This window comes from Phascolarctos cinereus, unplaced genomic scaffold (assembly GCF_003287225.1).
Source record: "Phascolarctos cinereus isolate Bilbo 61053 unplaced genomic scaffold, phaCin_HiC Scaffold_4;HRSCAF=312, whole genome shotgun sequence".
In the NCBI taxonomy this organism is placed as follows: Eukaryota; Metazoa; Chordata; class Mammalia; order Diprotodontia; family Phascolarctidae; genus Phascolarctos; species Phascolarctos cinereus.
Window position 1 is genome coordinate 75,901,079 of NW_027555847.1, and position 19,628 is coordinate 75,920,706.

Genomic DNA, 19,628 nt, shown 5'->3' on the forward strand with positions numbered 1-19,628 from the left:
TTCTTCGACAAGGGGGAAGGGAGAAGAAGAATAGGGAAAATTATCACAAGTAAAAAGAGGCGCCTAAGAAAGAGCTTTTACAATCATGGAGAAAATGGGGATGATTGGGCAAAACCTGAACCTCACTTTCATAAGAATTGGTTCAATGAAGGAATAACATACTCATTCAGTTTGGCATAGAAATCTGTCTTACCCAACAGGGAACTTGGAGGGGAAGGGAATAAGAGAAAGGTGTGGAATAGAAGGAAGGGTGAATTAAAGAAGACAATAGTCAAAAGCAAAAGGGACTTTTGAGTAGGGAAATGGTAAAAAGAAAGAAAGAAAGAGAGAGAGAGAGAGAGAGAGAGAGAGAGAGAGAGAGAGAGAGAGAGAGAGAGAAGAATAAAGAGGAAACAAAACCAAGATGGAGGGAAATACTCAATAATCATTACTGTGAATGTGAATTCACATTGGGATGAACATCCATAAAATGGAAGTGGGTAGCATATGTATTAGAATCCAGATTCAGCAAAATGTTGTTTACAAGAAACACACCTGACACAGAAAGACAAACATATACACACAGTAAAACTAAGGGGCTGCAGAAGAAAGACAGGTGTATCAACCATGATCTCAGACAAAACAAAAACAAAAATAGACCTAATTAAAAGAGAAAAGCAGGGAAATTATGTCTTGCTAAAAACTACCAGAGACAATGAAGTAATATTGATATTAAATATAAATACCAAATGTAAAAGCACCCAAATTCTTTTTTTTTTGCCATAAGTTGGCATTTATTATTTAAATTGAAGAACACGTTATGAAGGGGGTAGGGGGAAGTCCTAGGGGAAGAAAGGAGGAGACCAGGAGATGAGAGCCTCTCCTGTGTCTTCTCCAGGTGGGGTTGGTTGATCTTGATTTCTGAGCCTTGGTCCAGGGCACACAATGAAGCACACTGAGGTTCCAGGAGCTACAGGTTTAGGGAACCTCAAGAGGTGGCCAAAGTTACACATCCAACCAGAGGTGATGACTGGGATTCTCCTTGGATCAGCAACACCTCTTCCTTTTAGGAACTGAAGTATAGTGATAAGTTCCATCCCACTTATTTCAGCTCTTATTTATGTAATTAAAGTCTTTGTGCTAATGAATTCTTTCATTGCCTCTCTAACTTCTTGTACTTTGCTTCTAGTTTCTTTGAATATGCATCCAACTTGTAAGCTGCCTGCTCAAGACCTGCTACTTGCTGCTCAGTTAAAGTAATCTGATCCAGATAAGGCTGAAGGGCTGCAAATTTCTGGCTTAAATCCTTTAGGTTTCTACTTGTGTTTACTGCAATATCTTTCATTTCTAGATACTTCAAGCTAGTCATTTTGTTCATATTTTCCAGAAGTTTATAATTTTCACTGGTGGCTGTCAGTTCTCCTGTTAGGTACATGGCCATTTTGGAGAATATGTCCTGGCACAGCCCGGTGATGTCTGCCTCGGCTGTCTCCATCACGACATCGTCTAGGCCATGAAAGGGAAGAAGGAGAAAAGATGGAGGGAAGGATGGGTATGGGGAAGGGGGTAAGGGAAGGCAGGGGAAGGGGGAGAGGAAGGGGTGTAAGAGGAGAAAAATGGAAGGGTGAAGAGTCGGAGAAGGAGGTAAGGGGCAAAAGCACCCAAATTCTTAAAGGGATGTTTTAAGAATTTTTGTTCTTAAATTTGAAAAAAATTTTGCTCATGGAAAGGAATGATCACAAGGAGATAACAATTGACATTTTTGAGATACAGCCAAAGCAGAACTTAGGGAAAAATTTATATTTCTAATGCATTTACATCAATACAATAGAGAAAAGAAAGATCAATGAATAGGGCATGCAATTAAAAAAAACAACTATAAAATAGAAAATGAAAAATACCCAATTGAACACTGAAATGGAAAGCTAAAAATTCAAAGGAGAGATTAATAAAATTGAAAGTAAAAAAAAACCAAACTAATAGACCTAGGAGCTGATTTAATGAAAAAAATCAATAAATAGATAAACCATTGGTTAATTTGATTTTTAAAAAGAAAGGAGAAAACCGAATTACCTGTACCAAGAATGAGAAAAGTGAATACAGCAACAATGAAGAAAAATGTTTTGCCTAATTATATGCTAATAAAAACTGACAACGTATGCGAAATGAATGAATATTTACAAAAATATAAACTTCCCAGACTAACAGAAGGGAAAATAGAATACTTAAATAAGCCTATCTTAAGAAAAGAAATTAAACAAGCTATAAATGAGCTCCCTAAGAAAAAAAAATTTCCAGGACAAGTGAATTCTACCAAACATTTAAATAACAATTAATTTTAATACCATTTAAATTAGTTGAGAAAACAAAGGAGTACTGCCAAATGACCTCTGTGCCACAAATACGGTTCTGATAACTAAACCAAAGAGAGCAAAAACAGTGAAAGAAACCTTTAAACTGATTGCTATGATGAAAATAAATTTGTTTTATTTATTTAAAAATAAAAGTCATATGAAAAAAGATGCTATATACAATGAAAAAAGAACTGATAAGTAGAAGTATACATAGAATAATTTACATACATATACATACATACATATATAAATGTGTGTATGAATATCTGTATGTATATATAAATATATTGATCTATATCTATCTATCTATCTCTTCATATTTACATCTAATGGTAGCCATCTCTAGGGAAGGAGGGAGGGAAGAAAAAAAGGAAAAAAAGAAATTCACATAACTTTGTTGTATATTTGTGGGGAATAGCAAGTTGTATGTGGTAGATTTGCAGTTTCATGTACCACCATCTTTTTTATTGTACCATGCTATGGAAATGCTTGTTTTGCTCTGTGAATTGAAAATAAAATAAATTTGTAATAAGAAAAGAAAATATGAGTAATCCTCCTTAACTGATAAATGGTCAAAGGATATGAAAAGACATTTTTCAGGAGAGGAATTCAAAGCTATCTATAGTAATATAAAAATGCTCAAAATCGTTATTGAATAGAGAATTGCAAATTAAAGTAATTCTGAGGTACCACTCACACCTATCAGATTGGAATATGACAGAAAAAGGAAAATAGTAAATACTGGAAGGGCTATAGAAAAATTTGGACACTAATGCCCTCTTAATGGAATTGTGAACTGATCCGAACAAGCTGGAGAACATTTTTGAACTATGCCCAAAGGGCTATAAAACTATGCATACCCTTTGACAGGAAGATACCACTATTAGGCCTGTATACCAAAGAGATCAAAGAAAAAGGAAAAGCCCTTCCTTCATTCCTTCCTTCTTACCTTTCTTCCTTCCTTTCTTCCCTCCTTCCTTCCATTTCTCCTCTTCCTTTCCTCCCTCTGTCCCTCCATTTTTCTCTTCCTTCCCTCAACCATCCCTTCCTTCTTTCCTTCCTTTGCCTCTTCCTACCTTTCTTCCTTCCTTCTTTCCTTCCTCTGTTGTCCTACCATTGCTTATTCATAACATTATTGTTTTGATATGATCTAACGATTTTGTGTTCTTCAAATATTCAATTTCTTCTATTATTCAAAATCTGAGTCCATCAGAGAGCTCCCCATAGTCACTTCAAGTCCCACAGACTCCTCTTCCTTTTCTTCTTTATTGTGATTATTTTCAATTGTACTGTCAGAATTTCATTTCTGACACATATTGATCCTTTCTGAGCCATCTTCTCTTTTAGATTTTCTGAAGTTTGGAGAAACTTTTCCCAAAGTCTATGGAAAACATCTGACTGTTCCATTTTTCTTCCTTGATTATTAAGAATTCTAATATGACGTTGTCTCTTTATTCCAACCTTCCTGTCTCTTCCACTTTGCCAAAAAGTCAGAATTAAATTCAGAGTTGTCATTCTTTCATTGCTTACTACACATTCTGAAGGATTAAACTGTCAGCAAGCCTTGACTTTCAGTGGCATTTGTCTTCCACAGATAGATGAGCAGTTCAAATCCCCTGTCTCTCTTATAGCTTGCCTCTATGTCAGTTTTGTGATGGGTATTAGGAAGGCATTCAGTCAGTCATATAATCAATTCAATTCAATTCAAAGAATAATTTACTAAGTAATTACTTATAACCAACTCTGTGAAAAGATCTCTTTTTTAGCCGGATATTTCAAAATAAAAACAAATAATGTAATTTGTGCCATCAAGAAAATGGTACTCTACTATGGGATATAACATATAAATAGAAAAGGAAATAAAAAATTCTAATTTATAGAGGGAGGCCTATATAATTTCCCCTTCTTTCCTCTTTCTTTTCTCTCTTTTTGTCTCTCTGTACACACACATACGCACACACACACACATACATATATACATACATGTAAATATCTGCAGTTTATGTGTAACCTGCGTTAATATGTGACAACTATAAGTGACATAAAAATGTATCTTATGACAAGGAGGGGGCTTTTTCACATAGTGAGAAAAGGGGTAATCGATGGACAATGTGGCCATTTCACTGGGACCTCAATATTAAAAAGTTAAGAGAAAGCACACAATGGAGGAATTATGGGAAGACATGGACAAGAATAGTATCATTTAAATGATGTGGATGAAATCATTTGGTTCCCACATATCAGTAAGAGAAGAGAACTACTGAAGTTTTAAATATGATTATCCACATATTTTTCTAATTCCTCAGTTCTCAATTGTCAGCTCCTCAAGAGAGGAGAGCATCTTGTTCCTTGTATCTGTATTCCAAGGATCTGGAACAATGCAGTGCACACAGTAGTAAGCACTTAGTAAATATTTGGTGACCTGGATTGAATCAAATGGAATTGGTGTGTAAGAACATTTCCCACATATTTTTTCTCATTTATCTTCTCCTGGGAATTATCAGGTACCTATTCTATCATTATTCTTTGTTTTAGGTCCTAGGTAGCATATAATTTTATCATTTTACTTTCTGGGAATTTTTCTCCATTTTTTCCTTTATTTGCAGGTTAAAGCCAGCATTATCAGACAAGTAAGCTTTTGATCAAACATTTTCTTCCTAGTTTAAATGAAATTTAGATTGCCGTGGGGACAATCTCCTCACCTATATAAGCTTGTTTCCTCATCTGTGTAGTGGGAATACTACTACTTAGACTTCTTAACTCGCAGAGTAAGGGCAATGGAAACATGATCTATTATCTCTACCCAGGAAGCATCCCTGAAATATTTTAAGCAACAGCAGAGCAAACCATTTTATTCTGTTTTCTGGTTTACCTGTAATATTTTCTGTTCCAGAACTCAGCCTTCCATCTCTTGCTTTGGACAGATAAGAATACACACATCCTTCTATTCTGCCTCCAATCATTCTTGACTTCCTTTGTAAATAAACTCAGGGGCCACCTCCTATGGGAAGTCATTACTATCACTTAGCTCCCTCCCTCCTCAAATGACCTTATATTTACAAATCTATTTTCATGGAATATCCCCCAAGCAGAATAATGATAATTACTATTATTTTTATAATCACAGCTAGCTTAGGTTTGCAAGGTACTTTGCACCTGTTAACTCATTTAATCCACACAATAACCTTGTCAATTAGGAGTTATTGTGTTCCTCATTGTATAGGTGAGGAAACTGAGGCAGAGAGAGCTTAAGTGACTTGACCATGGCCAGATAACTTGGAATTATTTGAATTAAGATTTGAACATTTCTTCCTGACTCCAAGTCCAGTGATGGCAGAGCCTGTTTTACATTTTATCTTATATCTCCAGTGTCTTGCACAAAATGGACACTAGATATAAGATTTTTGAGTTGCACTACATTTTTGAATTAATTGAATTAACTGACTATATAAATAGTTTTTTTATTTTTCTATAACTCATTGTATTATTTAGTAATCACACACTGCAGAAGTTTTTTTCCCCTAAATATGTAGTCTGAATTCTTTATTCTTCAATATAAACTTCCTCAGTTGTGATTGAGAATAAGTGGTAGTTATCCCTTATTTCTATAATAGGTGCATGTCAGGAGGACTCCTGCCCTGTTTTATAGCAATAATGAACAAGGTATTTTGAAGGAAAAGTTCAAGAAAGTTAGAATCTTGTGCAACCTTAAACTGGATGCTGGGAATCCACCAAGTTGTTTGATCAGAAGAAGATAGTGTTGCAGAGGAGGCTTGATGGTGGCAGAGAGCTAGAGTGACATAGTGTCTAGAGAAGTATGACACCTGGGGAGATGTGAGGCTTAGAATCTGGTTCCCTGAGCAAAGGATTATACTGTACAGCCCACATTTACTGCAATATTTCAGAATTGTTGAAGGGAAGGAGTGCTAGGGATTGCTATCATGGAAAAGAAATGGAACTCCTCAGCCTAAGCAGGTGAATCTGCACCAAAGTCATAGACCTGTATCTCTGATTTGACTGTGAAGACAATGCTAATTAGATATAAGATAATATGGATGGCTTCAGCATCCTGTTTATCCATGCAAATGTATACCTTTTTTCTCCAGACTCACGTGAAACGATGATGATGATGATGATGATGATGATGATGATGATAACATTTTCATTGGGATGGAGCCTTTTGACCGAGTCCAATTTTTATAGAACAAATCCTTTTATTAAGGGAATTTGTTCTGTGAAGTTCAGATTCAATCAAAGGGCCACACCTGAGGACCTGGAGGGCCACATGTGGCCTCAAGGCCTCAGGTTCCCCACCTCTGAACTATAGAGCTTACTATGTGTCAGGCACTGTGCTAAATCCTTTAAGAATCATTTATCCTCCCATTTGATCCTCTCAGCACCTCTGGGAGGTTAGTGCTATTACTATCCCCCTTTTAATGTTATATATTTGCCCAACATCACATAGATAGGAAATATCTGAGGTTTGATTTGAACTTAGGTCTTTCTGACTCCAGCTCAGTGTTCTATACACTGAACCGTCTTCAACTTGAACTTCCAAACTTATTTAACCAATAGCAGCTATAGAAGATTGCACCAAATTTGTGATTAGGAGAAATGGTGCTAAAAATATTCTCTGGCCTGTTTGATTTCTTTTGAGTTACTTTACTAGTGTGTCTTAATTAAATAGTTGCTAATTGACTTATGATACCTGCATTATCTGTTAATATAAAGTAACCCCTGTAATGAGGACTTGAACCATATCAACATCATTAAAATTACCTAAAATACCCCCACTGAACTTGGAGGTACCTAAAGTTCTCATAAATATCTGTGGTATTCTGGCTCACATCATCTAGTAAATTTAATGATTACCTTCTGAACAGATATGCATTCACCAAATGTTTTGTCTTCCCTTAAAGTGTATTTAATAGTTACTGCTGTTGATATATATTTAATTTACTTAATTGTAGATAACAGATACATCTCTATGTATCTATGTATATATATATATATATATATGTATGTATCTATGTATGTATCTGTCTATCTATCTATCTATCTGTCTGTCTGTCTGTCTATCTATCTATCTATCTATCTATCTATCTATCTATCTATCTAATCCTGTGGCTATAAAGCCTTTACATTCTTTTTTTCACTGAATCTTCCCAAGGATACTGTGAGGGACATAGCTCAAGTACTACTGTGCTTTTTCTATAGCTAAAGATTCTGAAGTTTAGAAAAAGGAGGGGACTTTCTGAAGTGAGGGAGAGATCCCACATTCCATCTCAGATCTCCTGAGAACAAGTTATTTTTCTTGCCATGGAAAAACTTGATGTTTGTACCCTTTAGAACAGTGTCATATCTGTATTATTGAATATGTTTTGGCCAGATGATCTAACATTACCCTCCTAGTGTAATTAATAGCTCTGAAAATTAGGAGCAACAGATATTTCTGTATTTTGATGAGAAGAGCTTAGGTTAAGATTACAGTTACATTGAAAATTAAAAATTCAACCACATTCTAAATTTTTATTCCAAAATAACACCTACAGCAAAAAAAATCGAAGTATGAAATGCATGTTGAAAATGAATAAAAGGGAAAAAACCCTCAGAAAACACTTACTATAATCAGGTTATTGCTAAGAACAACAATGCTAGATTAATATTTCTTGGAAGATACAAGAGAAAAAAACTTTGGAGTGGAATTTTTTCTTCCACAGTTAATTTTGATATTTTCATTCCTTTTCTTTTTGTTGTTATATTCTGAAATAGTGGTCCAAATAAATTTCCAGCTATTGAGAATTTGAGTTATATATAACATTATCCTCCTGTATTCCAAATTGAGGATAGATAGGCAGTGACAAGAGAAAGAGAGCCAAAGTGATACTAATTTGAGCCAAAATGTCCCCATTCTCCTTTCCATTAAGTTAATGTAGCAGTTGTTGGCTTAAGAAGTGAAAACTGTCATCGTCATCACAACATACATTCTTCCTGTAAGTCCTACATGTTTACTTTTATAGAGTGGATAGATATAATTCTATGTAGGAGGGAGAAAGAGAGAGAGAGAGAGAGAGAGAGAGAGAGAGAGAGAGAGAGAGAGAGAGAGAGAGAGAGATTAAAGGAGTTTTTTTATTGAAGAAAATCTTTCTCATTCAGTTTCCTGCAATCCTTCATAGTGGATTGACCCTCTTTTTTCAAGTCTAAAGGTTGATCTACAAATTCACATAAAGTGAAAAAGCTATTGAGGGATTTTTGTGCCTCTGCACAAAGGACTTTACTAAGATTATTTTGACAGGAAAAGCAGAGAGATTGAAGTACTATGGCTCACAAAAGCATTTAGTCTGTAATTATCCTGATTTACTTTGGAAAACAGCATGTTCCTGAGCCATGCATTAGGGCCTGACTTCCCTTCTAGAAGGGATGTTTAAAACAAACACTTTTCAAAGCAATTGCTCACATTTCCCAGAATTCTCTTACTTTGTCCTGACATAATTGAGGGTCAGGAAAAAAAAAGGCCTGGCTTAAGTTAAAAATCAGATGCAATCTTTGTGCTTGACACTCTTCAAACCCAAACAAACATTAGCTTTCCTAAGATGCACTCCCTTCCTCCATCCTTTAATTCTCTTACAGAAATGGAGATTTTTATCATCATTCATCTTCTTCAGCTAGGACCCCAAGATTGAGGGATATAGGAAAGCAAATATATGAAGGATGTTCAGAACACCTTGAAGAATGGTTTGGAAACCTGAAGGTTTCATCTCCATAAAATGAAGACACAGTGAAACTATGTAAACAAGAACTGATAATATCCTAGCAAGATGGTTAGTGGAGAGATTATAAATGAGCTCTAATTCCTTTCCCTGTAAAAAAGCAAAGAATAAAATGGAGAGAGCTGACTACATGTTAACAGTTATGTGAATAAGCATACCAATTATTGCCATGGATTAAAATTCATTAGACCACCAGAGACAATGAGATAGCATTTTTTCCCTTTTAGACTAGAATGTTTAATCACATTTAACTGGAACAATTTACAAACATTTGGTCATTCATTCTTTCAGTAAGAATATAATCACCTACTATGTACCAGGTAATGAGAATGTAGAGAAAAAAACAAAATTGTCCTTGCTCTCAGGGAACTTATATCTATATATCTAGATACAGATATGTAGATTTACATGTATGTTCTATTGGAGGAAAATGAAATGAACACAAGTAAGTAAATACAAAATGAATCTGGAGTAAATAAAGTCATTTCCAGGGGCTACGCTAGACCTCCAGTAAAGGGGAAGAGTTGAGCAGAAGATAGAAACTCTTTGAGAGGACAGTGAAGAAGATGTGAATTCAGTTATAGTGGGCAGTTTCTTCAAAGACATGGAAATGAGATATTAAATGTACAAGGAAGAACAAGAAAGTTAGTTTGGCTAGAATGTAGAGTTTGTGGAGTAATAAGCAATACGTCTTTAAAGGGAATCTGGAGTCAAATTGTGAGGGGTTTAAATACCACAAATATTTCCATAATGCCTCCTCATATGTATGCCACCTGTAAAACCTTGTAAAAAGTTTTTAAAATTAGATTTTTTAAATTGAAAAATAATCATGAGGCTAGGGGAATGTTAAGTCATTTTTCTGTCTCTTAGTACTATACCTAAATCATGCTAAGTATACTATCTTAGCAGCTAGATGGTGTGGTGGTTAGAATGTTAGACCAGCATTTAGGAAGGCTAGAGTACAAATTTGGTCTCAGACACTTGTTATCCATGTAACCTTAAGCAAGTCATTTAGCCTCTACTTGCCTCAGTTTCCTTAACTATAAAACATTGATAATAACAGCACCTACCTCCCAGGGTTGTTATAAGAATCAAGTAAGATAACAATTATAGTATTTAGTACAGTGCCTGGCACATAACAAATGCCTACTTCCTTCTTTCAAGGTAGAAGAACTCTTCAGAGAAGGAGAGTGATTCCATATTTTTCCTCGCTTTGCCACCTTCCTTTGTTGTTTCACAAAATTTATTTTTAGGAAATATTTTCTTTTTTCTAACTATAATTCCCCTTACTGCATTTTCAATCTATTTCTTTTCTGTTTGACCCTCACAGGGGAAAATGGGAAGTAGTAGGGAGCATTTATATAGTAGTTTAATGTCTACAAAGCACTTTACATATACAATGTCATTTGATGCTCACAACAACACTGAGAGATAAATACAATTAATACCTCATTTTCAAATGAGGAAAATAATGCTAAAAAAGGTTAATTGATATGCCCAAGAAATTACTAGTAAATTTCCAGGCCAGTGTTCTTTCTACTACATGACCTAGTTGCCTGGTTACTACTCTATATGCAAAAAATCCCTGGAAATTACAAATTTCTTTGATCAAGTTTCCAGTTTCAACCATTTATGGCTCTTCCATCAATCATTTCCAAGTCTCTCATATTTTGGAACCCAGAGTTGAGAATTTTATTACAAGAAAGTCAGATGAGACCTAGATATAGTATAACAGAGAATTCTTTCCCAGTGCCAATTTACTGAAATTCCTGACAGAATCACAAAATCAGAACAATCTCTTTCATATAAATTTTAGCTGATAAATGTTTGTACATTGAATAGTTTTTCCTTTAATGACACAATTATACAATCAGAGTCTCACAATTGGAAGGGGGATCGGGAACCACCTAATCTAAGTAATTCTCAAAAATAATTTCCCATCATAACAGATCCAACCAGTGGTCATACTGTGTTTGGGAAAATGACTCCAATGATGGGATACTCACATTTTCCCATAGAGGATCTATTTCATCTTTGTTTCTTTTTTCAATCTTTTTTGTCTAGTTCTAAAAGTGATTGCAATTTCCCCCCTTCTCCTTTGCACCTCATGGACAGTATTCCTACATCATCCTCAAGTTTATCTTTCCATTACTCTTTCCCTATTTCAACATGATTTTGCTCTCTGGCATGTGTTATAGGAGCACATAATTCTCCAAATTTCTTAATAAGAATCTGTAATTGACAACATAGTGGAAGCTTTGATGGCTTGATCATACTGTTGAATTTTAATGAAATCTTAACATAGCATGGTATACTCACAGAGAATGTGGCAAAGAAACAAAAAACAAAAAACTTCTCTGACTAGCCTTAGATTGGCTTAAGATATTTATACTTCTATAATTAACAAGTGCTTTCTAAGAGTCTTGCTGAACAAAGATCTAATACCAAGTAGACATTTACTAGCTTATTATTATTTCAAAGATTTCTTTTTTAAATCAGTTTCCTGAAATACACTAAAAAGAGTTTTATCACTCTCTTGAGATGTTATTTTCCTTTAATAAACCCTCCTCCTTTCTCCAAAATATTAAGTGTGCTTTTTCATAATCCCATCAGGCTCATATATTTTAATTGGACCATGTTTCTTTCTCTTCACATGCTTCCAGTGATTTTTCATGGAAAGGAGCTCATCACTCACTTTCTCACCCTTATTCAGTAAAAGGATCAGGTGGCAAAATAAATACAGGTGGAGAGATTATTCCTAACCCTTTCCAATCATACTATTTAAAATAGCAAAGGATCTTAGAAACAATTTTTGAAAATGGCTAAGAAAGAGTAAGAGATTTACTCAAGGATGTAAAAATAGTGAGTGTCAGATTGTTATATCTAAATCAAAGTTTTTTATTATGTGTATTTTAATATGTTAGTCCTTAGTTTCATATTCCACTTATTGCTTTCGTATTGTAGTAAGATCTCGATTGCTGGTCAATTTGATCTCTGTTTCTTGTCGTGATTCCATCATGAATAGTCTGTGTCAGGAGCAGTTTGTCCTTCTACTATATCTTTGACATAATGTGCTTGAGAATGTATATTCTTAAGACAAAGCTGATGTGGTTACTGCAAATACCATTAAGGATTAGTCTATTATACCTGCCTGATAAGGTAAAGTACCACAACTTAACCACGTGTTGTAAAATCCATGAGTCAAAGTTCCATCACCACTCTAAAATGTATATACAAGTACCATTTGGTATCTAGTTTATATATTCAAAATAGCTAGCAGTTGTATATTGTTTTAAGGATTGAAATCACTTTATAGATGTTATCTCATTTTTCTGATAATAATTTCCTGCATGCCAAGTAGGATAGTGTATCTGATTGGAAATGTCAGGGAATACATGGAAATAAGCTTTCACACAGGGACAGCTATGTGCTTGTGGGGATTAAAATTGCCCAATCTGCAAAAAAAAAAAAATAACACCAATGAATCATCTATTACATGCTGTGCTAATATTTTTAAACAAGTATTAACTCATTTAATCCTCACAATAATCCTGAGAGGTAGGTGCTATTATTATCTTAATTTTATAGTTGGGGAAACTGAGGCAAATGGAGTTTAATTTACTTGACAACAGTCACATAGGTACTAAGAGTCTGCTGCTGGATTTGACCTCAGGTCTTCCTGATTCCAGGCCCATAACTCTAAGCACTGCACTGGTTATTTGCCCCCAAGAAGGTAGGAAGGGCGACAGATACAAAGAGTTTTCAATGACAGAGGAATTTATGTTTAATCCTGGATGCAGTATGGAGCAATTGCAGTGCCTTAAAGCAGGGGGTGACATGACTAAACTTATGTTTTAGAAAAATCACCTTGGTGGCTGAGTGAAAGATAGATTACAGCAGAGAGAAATGTGATGAAGGGAAACCATTTAGAAGACTATTGAAGTAATAAAGATTAAAAGAGATGGAGGGCTAATACTAGAATTTTGGCTGTACGAATGGACAGAAGGCATATACAAGAGATATTGAAGGTAGAAAACATGAAGACTTTGAGGAGAGTGTCCAGAAGGAGATCAACATTGTCAAATTCTGAAGAGACAAAAAGGAAAATTGGGACTGAGAAAAGGTCATTAGATTTGTTATTAAGAAATCATTGGTAATTTTATGAAATACTCTGAAAGTCATCATCCAACTATGTATTGAAGATTTTCATTGAGGGGCATTATCAGGATATCTTAATTAGTAAGGAGTCACTGTTGCTGTTATTGTTGGTTTTTTCCTGACACAAAACTGAAATTTGTCTCTGGGAGCATTATTGGGATGTCTTAATTACTAAAAAGTAACTGTTGTTATTATTGTTGCTATTTTGGTGACACAAAACTGAAATTTGTTACTTTGATATTTCAATCCATTGTTTTGAGTTCTATCTTCTGTGTCCAAACAGAAAAAGGCAAATTCCTCTTTAGCATAATAACTCTTCAGTTCCCTGAAGACAACTGTCCTATTTATCTTTAGTCTTTTCTCCTTTTTAAATATGTTTCTTTATAGTACAAACTCAAGGCTTATTGCTGTCCTGATTGACCTTTGGACATTCTTCAGTCTATAATTATTCTTTCTAAGATGTGGACTTATATTGTGACATTCTATGATTTATATGTCTAAATCTCCATTAGGAGAATGTTGTAATAAAAAAAAAAAGAATTTACCACAGAATCTGATGAACAAATCTATAAACATCACAGCCTAGCAATCCATAAAGAAAAAAATCCAAAGGGATAAAAAATTCCTACTTCTCAAACTATTGCAGGAAGACAAGGAGAGATTGAAGATAAGTGAAAGTTTGAGAATGACAGAAGAAGAAATCTACTGGAGAAGATGAGATACAAAGGAATCACTTATGTAAGTAGAGGAGTTTGTTTTAACAAGGAGAAGGACCACCTCATTATTTAAGACAGGATGAAGATAAAGAAAGTAAAGATAGTGGCAGAAGACATCTATGAGATGTCAGTTGAGAAGGAGAGAAGAAACTATTGGCTTCTCCTTCCTAGAGGAAAGAAATATATGACAATCTAGGAAAAGGGATGGAAGAGGTAAAATAAGATTATTAAGAAACACAGATGCCTTTCAAGTCAAGTGAAGAGAAATAGTATTCAGGAAAAGTGAATAACTGACAGTGTCAAAAGAAGAAGAAAGATCAAAGAAGGTGAAGACTGAGAAAAATAATATTGAAATTGATTGTTGAAATCATTGTCAAGCTTAACAAGAGCAGTTTCAGGTGTGTCACAAGGTCAGCAGCTACAATTAAAGAAAGAATAGGTGGAGCTCAGGCCAAGATGGTAGAGCAAAAGCAGTGATTTCTTTGAGCTCTCCCCGAAAGTCCTCCAAATATCTATAAAAATGGCTCTAAACAAATCCTATTGCAGCAGAACTCACAAAAAGACAGATCGAAACAAATTTCCAGCCCAAGACAACCTGGATGGTGGATTGGAAAAGTCTACTGCACCAGGAGAGGAGCACAGTTCAGCATGGGTTACATAGGCAAAGACTGGGCCTCAGTGAACCTGGAGCAGTCCATAGGAGATTGAATCAAGGGGTGCGGTGGAAGTTTCCAGAGTTCTTAACCCAAAAACATCAAAGCCAACTTAGAAGGTCAGTAGGAAAGGAGAGAGGAGTTTGGTCCCAGCCCCAGTCTTGCTATAGTCCCAGGGGGAAAAATGGACATTCAGTGAAATAGAAGACTTTCAAGCATTCTTGATGAAAAGACCAGAGCTGAATAGAAAATTTGACTTTCAAATACAAGATTCAAGAGAAGCATGAAAAGGTTAATAGGAAAGAGAAATCATAAGGGACTTATTAAAGTTGAACTGTTGACATTCCTGTATGGAAAGATGACATTTGTAACTCAGGAGACCTTTGTCAGTATTAGGGTTTGGAGGGAAAAATTATATGTAAACATAGATAGATAGATAGATAGATAGATAGATAGATAGATAGATAAATTGATTGATTGATAGAGAGCACAGGGTGAGTTGAAGATGAAGGGATGATATCTAAAAAATAAAATTAAGGGGTGAGAGAGGATTATATTGGAAGGAGAAAGGGAGAGGTAGAATGGGGTAAATTATCTCACATGGAAGACAAAATCTTTTACAGTGGAGGGAAGTGGGGGACGGTGAAAAAGAATGAATGAATCTTATTCTCATTGGATTTGGCTTACGAAGGGAATGACATACACATTCAATTGACTATGGAAATCTATCTTATCCTACAGGAAAATAGGTGGGAAGGGGATACAAGAATGGGGGAATGATAGAAAGGAGGGCAGATTGGCATAAGGGGTAATTAGAAGCAAACACTTCTGAGAAGAGACAGGATTAAAAGAGAGGGAGGTGGGATAGGATGAAGGAAATATAGTTAGTTTTTCATAGCATGACTACTATGGTGAGAAGTGATTGCATTTATTAATTTATAGACAATATATTGTGTTTCTTTGTGATCTGTTTTATGATGGAATTATACATATGCATTATTTATATCTTTTGGTTTTATACTGCACTTTAAATGTTATCACGTATTCATTTATCCTGTAAAATGTAATATGTGATTAGAACTAACTCTAAGTCTGTTTACTAAAATATTGACTGAATAAAGTAAAAATATCCTTATTATTATTATTATTATTATTATTATTATTATTATTATTATTATTATTATTATTTTGGCTAGCTTAGGGCCCAATACCAAACCTTTGCTCAGCCACTGAGTTTCTAACCCAGATGCTGAAACTTTCACATATTCTTTAAAAAACAGAGGACATCTTCCCTAATCCTAGGCCCTCCCATTCTACTATTTCACTTGTTTTATTTCTTCCCAGACTGTAATTTAAAATTAAAGGATTCTGAGCTGGAGGGGACAAAACAGAACATATCCAAGTCCTTCATTTTATAAAGGGGGAAACTGAGGCTCTAAGAGGTAACATGACTTGCTCGTGGTTACATAGGAGGTATGGAAAGCCATGATTTAAACCTAGGTACTTGGATTGCAGATCCTGTTCCTATTTCCATTATGCCATTTCTTGAGTAGCTGTTAAGCAGCTGTTGCAGCTTCTTTGAGCATTGCCTGTGATCTGATGTTGGGGAAAGGGCTCAGGGTACACAAGCAAAAAAAATTATGTGCTGTTTTCAATGTAGACAAGTATTCAGTGGAAGAGACATTCTACCCATTTTTGTGCCTCTTTGTTGGGGCTACATACTTCTTAAAAACTGCACTTTGCAAATCACTATAGAGAAGAGTAGACCATTGGGGAGAAGCAAAGACCCATTGCCCCAAAAGACTACCAGTGGCATGGATTGTAAAGACCCCTAGAGACCCATAACATGACTACTATTGAAGTGTTTTGTATGACCACATATGTATAACCTGTTTCAGGTTGCTTGACTTCTCAATGAGGGTGGGTGGGGAGGGAGGAAGGGAGAAAATTTGGAACCCAAAGTTTTAAAAACAAGTGCTAAAAATTGTTTTCACATGCAACTGGGAAATAAGATATACAGGCAATGGGGTATATAAATCTATCCTGCCCTATAGGAAAATAGAAGGGGAAGGGGATGAGAGAATAGGGAAAGGGTGGTAGAAGATAGGATAGATTAGAGGAAAGGGTATTCAGAATGCATGCTGTCTTAGGGTGGGGGGAAAACTTGAAACTCAAAATCTTGTGGAAATGAATGTTGAAAATTAAAAATAACTAAATTAATAAATATTTAATATAAAAATTTAAAAAAAATGAATAGATGGTGATGAAATGGAGGCAGTGAGTATAGAGGACTCTACCAAAGTTTGGCAGTGGAAAGGAGGTCATAAGATGATAGCTTGAAGTAGAGTTAAGGTCAATAGAAAGACATTTTGTTTGATTTTTTTTAAAGATAGGGAGTCACAGAAAGGGACAAGTAGCTAGAAAGGGGCAAAGTAACGAGTAGGTAGTGATACACCACAGGATGATGATTGATGATGACAATGCTGACAACTAGTATTTGTATGGAGCTTTAACATTTATAAAGGTCTATCTAACTTTATCTTCACAACAACCCTCTGAGGTAGCTAGTATTATTGTTTCTATTTTACTGAGAAGGAAACTGAGGCAGGTAGTAGTTAAGTGACTTGTGCAACCACATAGCTATCTAATAAGTGTTAGAGGACAAATTTAAACTCCATTCTTCCTGATTCCAGGTTTAGCACTCTATTCAGTACTATCCATTCAACCACCAAACAAATTTTTCCAATGTGTGCATCCAACCATAACATTCCCCTACTCAAGAAATTCCAGTGGTTCCATTTTGCTTTCAGGATCTAATAAAAATTCCTATTCAGTGTGAAAATCCCTTCATAAACCAGCCACCTCCTTACTTTCCAGGCTTCTTAAAACTTACTTCCTGCCACTGATTCTTCAGTCTAGTGACGTTGGCCTCTTGTCTCTTCAATGAAAGAACAAGACCCCACAAGACCCTCCATCTCTTAGCTCTGAGCATTTTCTCTGGCTGACCCTCCTGCCTGAAATGTTCTCTTTACATATAACTGCCTATTGGCTTCTTTAAAATCTTTTAAGGGCCAATTAAAATTTTATCTTCTATAGGATTCCTTTCCCAATCCCTTAATTTTAGTGCCTCCACTTTCTTATTTACTTCCTGTTTACCTTGTATTTAGCTTGTTTGTACATATTTCTTTGCTTGTTGTTTACCTCACTAGATTGTGAGCTCCTTGAATGCAGGGGCTATTGTTTGACTCTTTTTTGAATCCCCAATGCCTAGAACAATGGATGGATCATAACAGGCACTTAATAAATGTTTATTGACTAACTTACTATCCATTACCAGTTAGATACCATCATAGTATCATGAGAATATGGATTTCGAAAGTCAGAAAAGACTTTTAGAGGCTATGCATTCCAACACTCTCATTTTAAAGATGAAGCTGAGCCCCACTGCAGTTAAAAGATGTATATAAGACACTAAGTGGCAGAGGCAATATTTACAGCCAGACCTTCTGTCTCCCAAGGGATAGACTGTTTCAGGAGATCACAGAATACAGGATAAAGAAGGTAGAAAGGTTAGTCTTTCAAGAAGGGGCAACTCTTCTTGCCCAAAGTAATTATTCCATTCAATCCTAGGACAGAATTTCCTGCCCTAAATTATAGGGGTAAGTCAGTCTTCATCTCATCTCTCTCTTTAACTTGCTTAGACTGTGCTTAATCCTATCCAGTCATCAACCGAGAAAACAAGACACAACCAGTATGAGCATCTTGCCATCTCTCTTGCCTCTGTACCTATTTCACTTCTTTCTTGGGAAACAATAATCACATTAGTATACCATTGCTTCTGGAAATGGAAGGACAATCTGCTGCCCAATGGTTCCACTAATATTTCCCATATAAATGTCTAGATCATTGATTAGTTCTGTTTTATTTAGAAGAATACTAGAAGGTAGAACGTGAGCTCACTAAGGATAAGGGCTACCTAAATTTTATATTTGTGTACTCAGCAAGTATCATAGTACCTGACATTAACTAGCCATTTAAATGCATCTTTTTGATTGATTCCAAATTTGATCCATTCCAAAAATAGAGCTAAGGGAAAAGAGGTAAAAAATCAAAAGAACTTCTGCGGTACGTTCTATGAGAGATGAGAGAACTCACAAAGTCCAGCCTTAATTTTCTGAATAGATAGGAAGTTAGTTCATTTGCTGCTATGTAGCAGTTTCAGGTTGGAATTGGAACCAAAGAGAATGAAAAATATTGGAACATTCATTGTAGGAACAGATTAGAGGTCAAGACCCAAAAGAACAAAAGGAATGTTGAACATCAGAGAGGTGCTGGTTAAAGTTAGATTTTTTTTTGTCTACCAAGTTGAAAGAATTATGTGACTTTCTCTAGAAGGAAGGCAAATAGATGTTGGGGGTGATTCAGGATTAAGGATTGGCAAAGATTGAAGGATATAAGTGTAAGGGATGAAAGGAATAAAGGAGAGTACATAGCTGAACTGATTATCTGGAGGGTCAGCATTGATGGATGCAGGGGAAGCTGGAGCACGGTGATGGAACAGGAAAACAGGACAAAGAAGCTGGAAGTCATGGTGAGAGATAAATAATAGATTTCAAAGAATTAAGGTAGAAAGAGAAATAGAGAGGCAGAAGATCTTATTCCTACTGATGACATGAAGAAGTTAAGATGGCAATGCAATGCTGTACGCCTCATCTGTATCACTTCCTGGATTCCTTTTAACAATATATTGTCACATGCATATTATGTCTCTTGGTTCTTAAAAGGACCAACATGCTTGAATTCAAGAAATGGACAGGATCATTAATTTTTCCTTATTTTCCAAACAAATCCACAATTCACATTTTCTTTTAAAAATGTTAAAGCATCTCAGCTCAAAATAGCATCACTTAATACTAAAACTAACTCCTAGAATACACTTCCTTGAAATGAACAATTAAATGAAGGATTTGTATTAAACAGTAAGCTTAATTGCATGGC

The 19,628-nt window shown here is 35.3% G+C and overlaps 1 pseudogene; it reads right to left on the bottom strand.

The window, feature by feature from the left end:
- Nucleotides 1–1,132: 1,132 nt before the first annotated feature.
- Nucleotides 1,133–1,474, bottom strand: LOC110205046 (biogenesis of lysosome-related organelles complex 1 subunit 2 pseudogene; annotated as a pseudogene).
- Nucleotides 1,475–19,628: the final 18,154 nt, after the last annotated feature.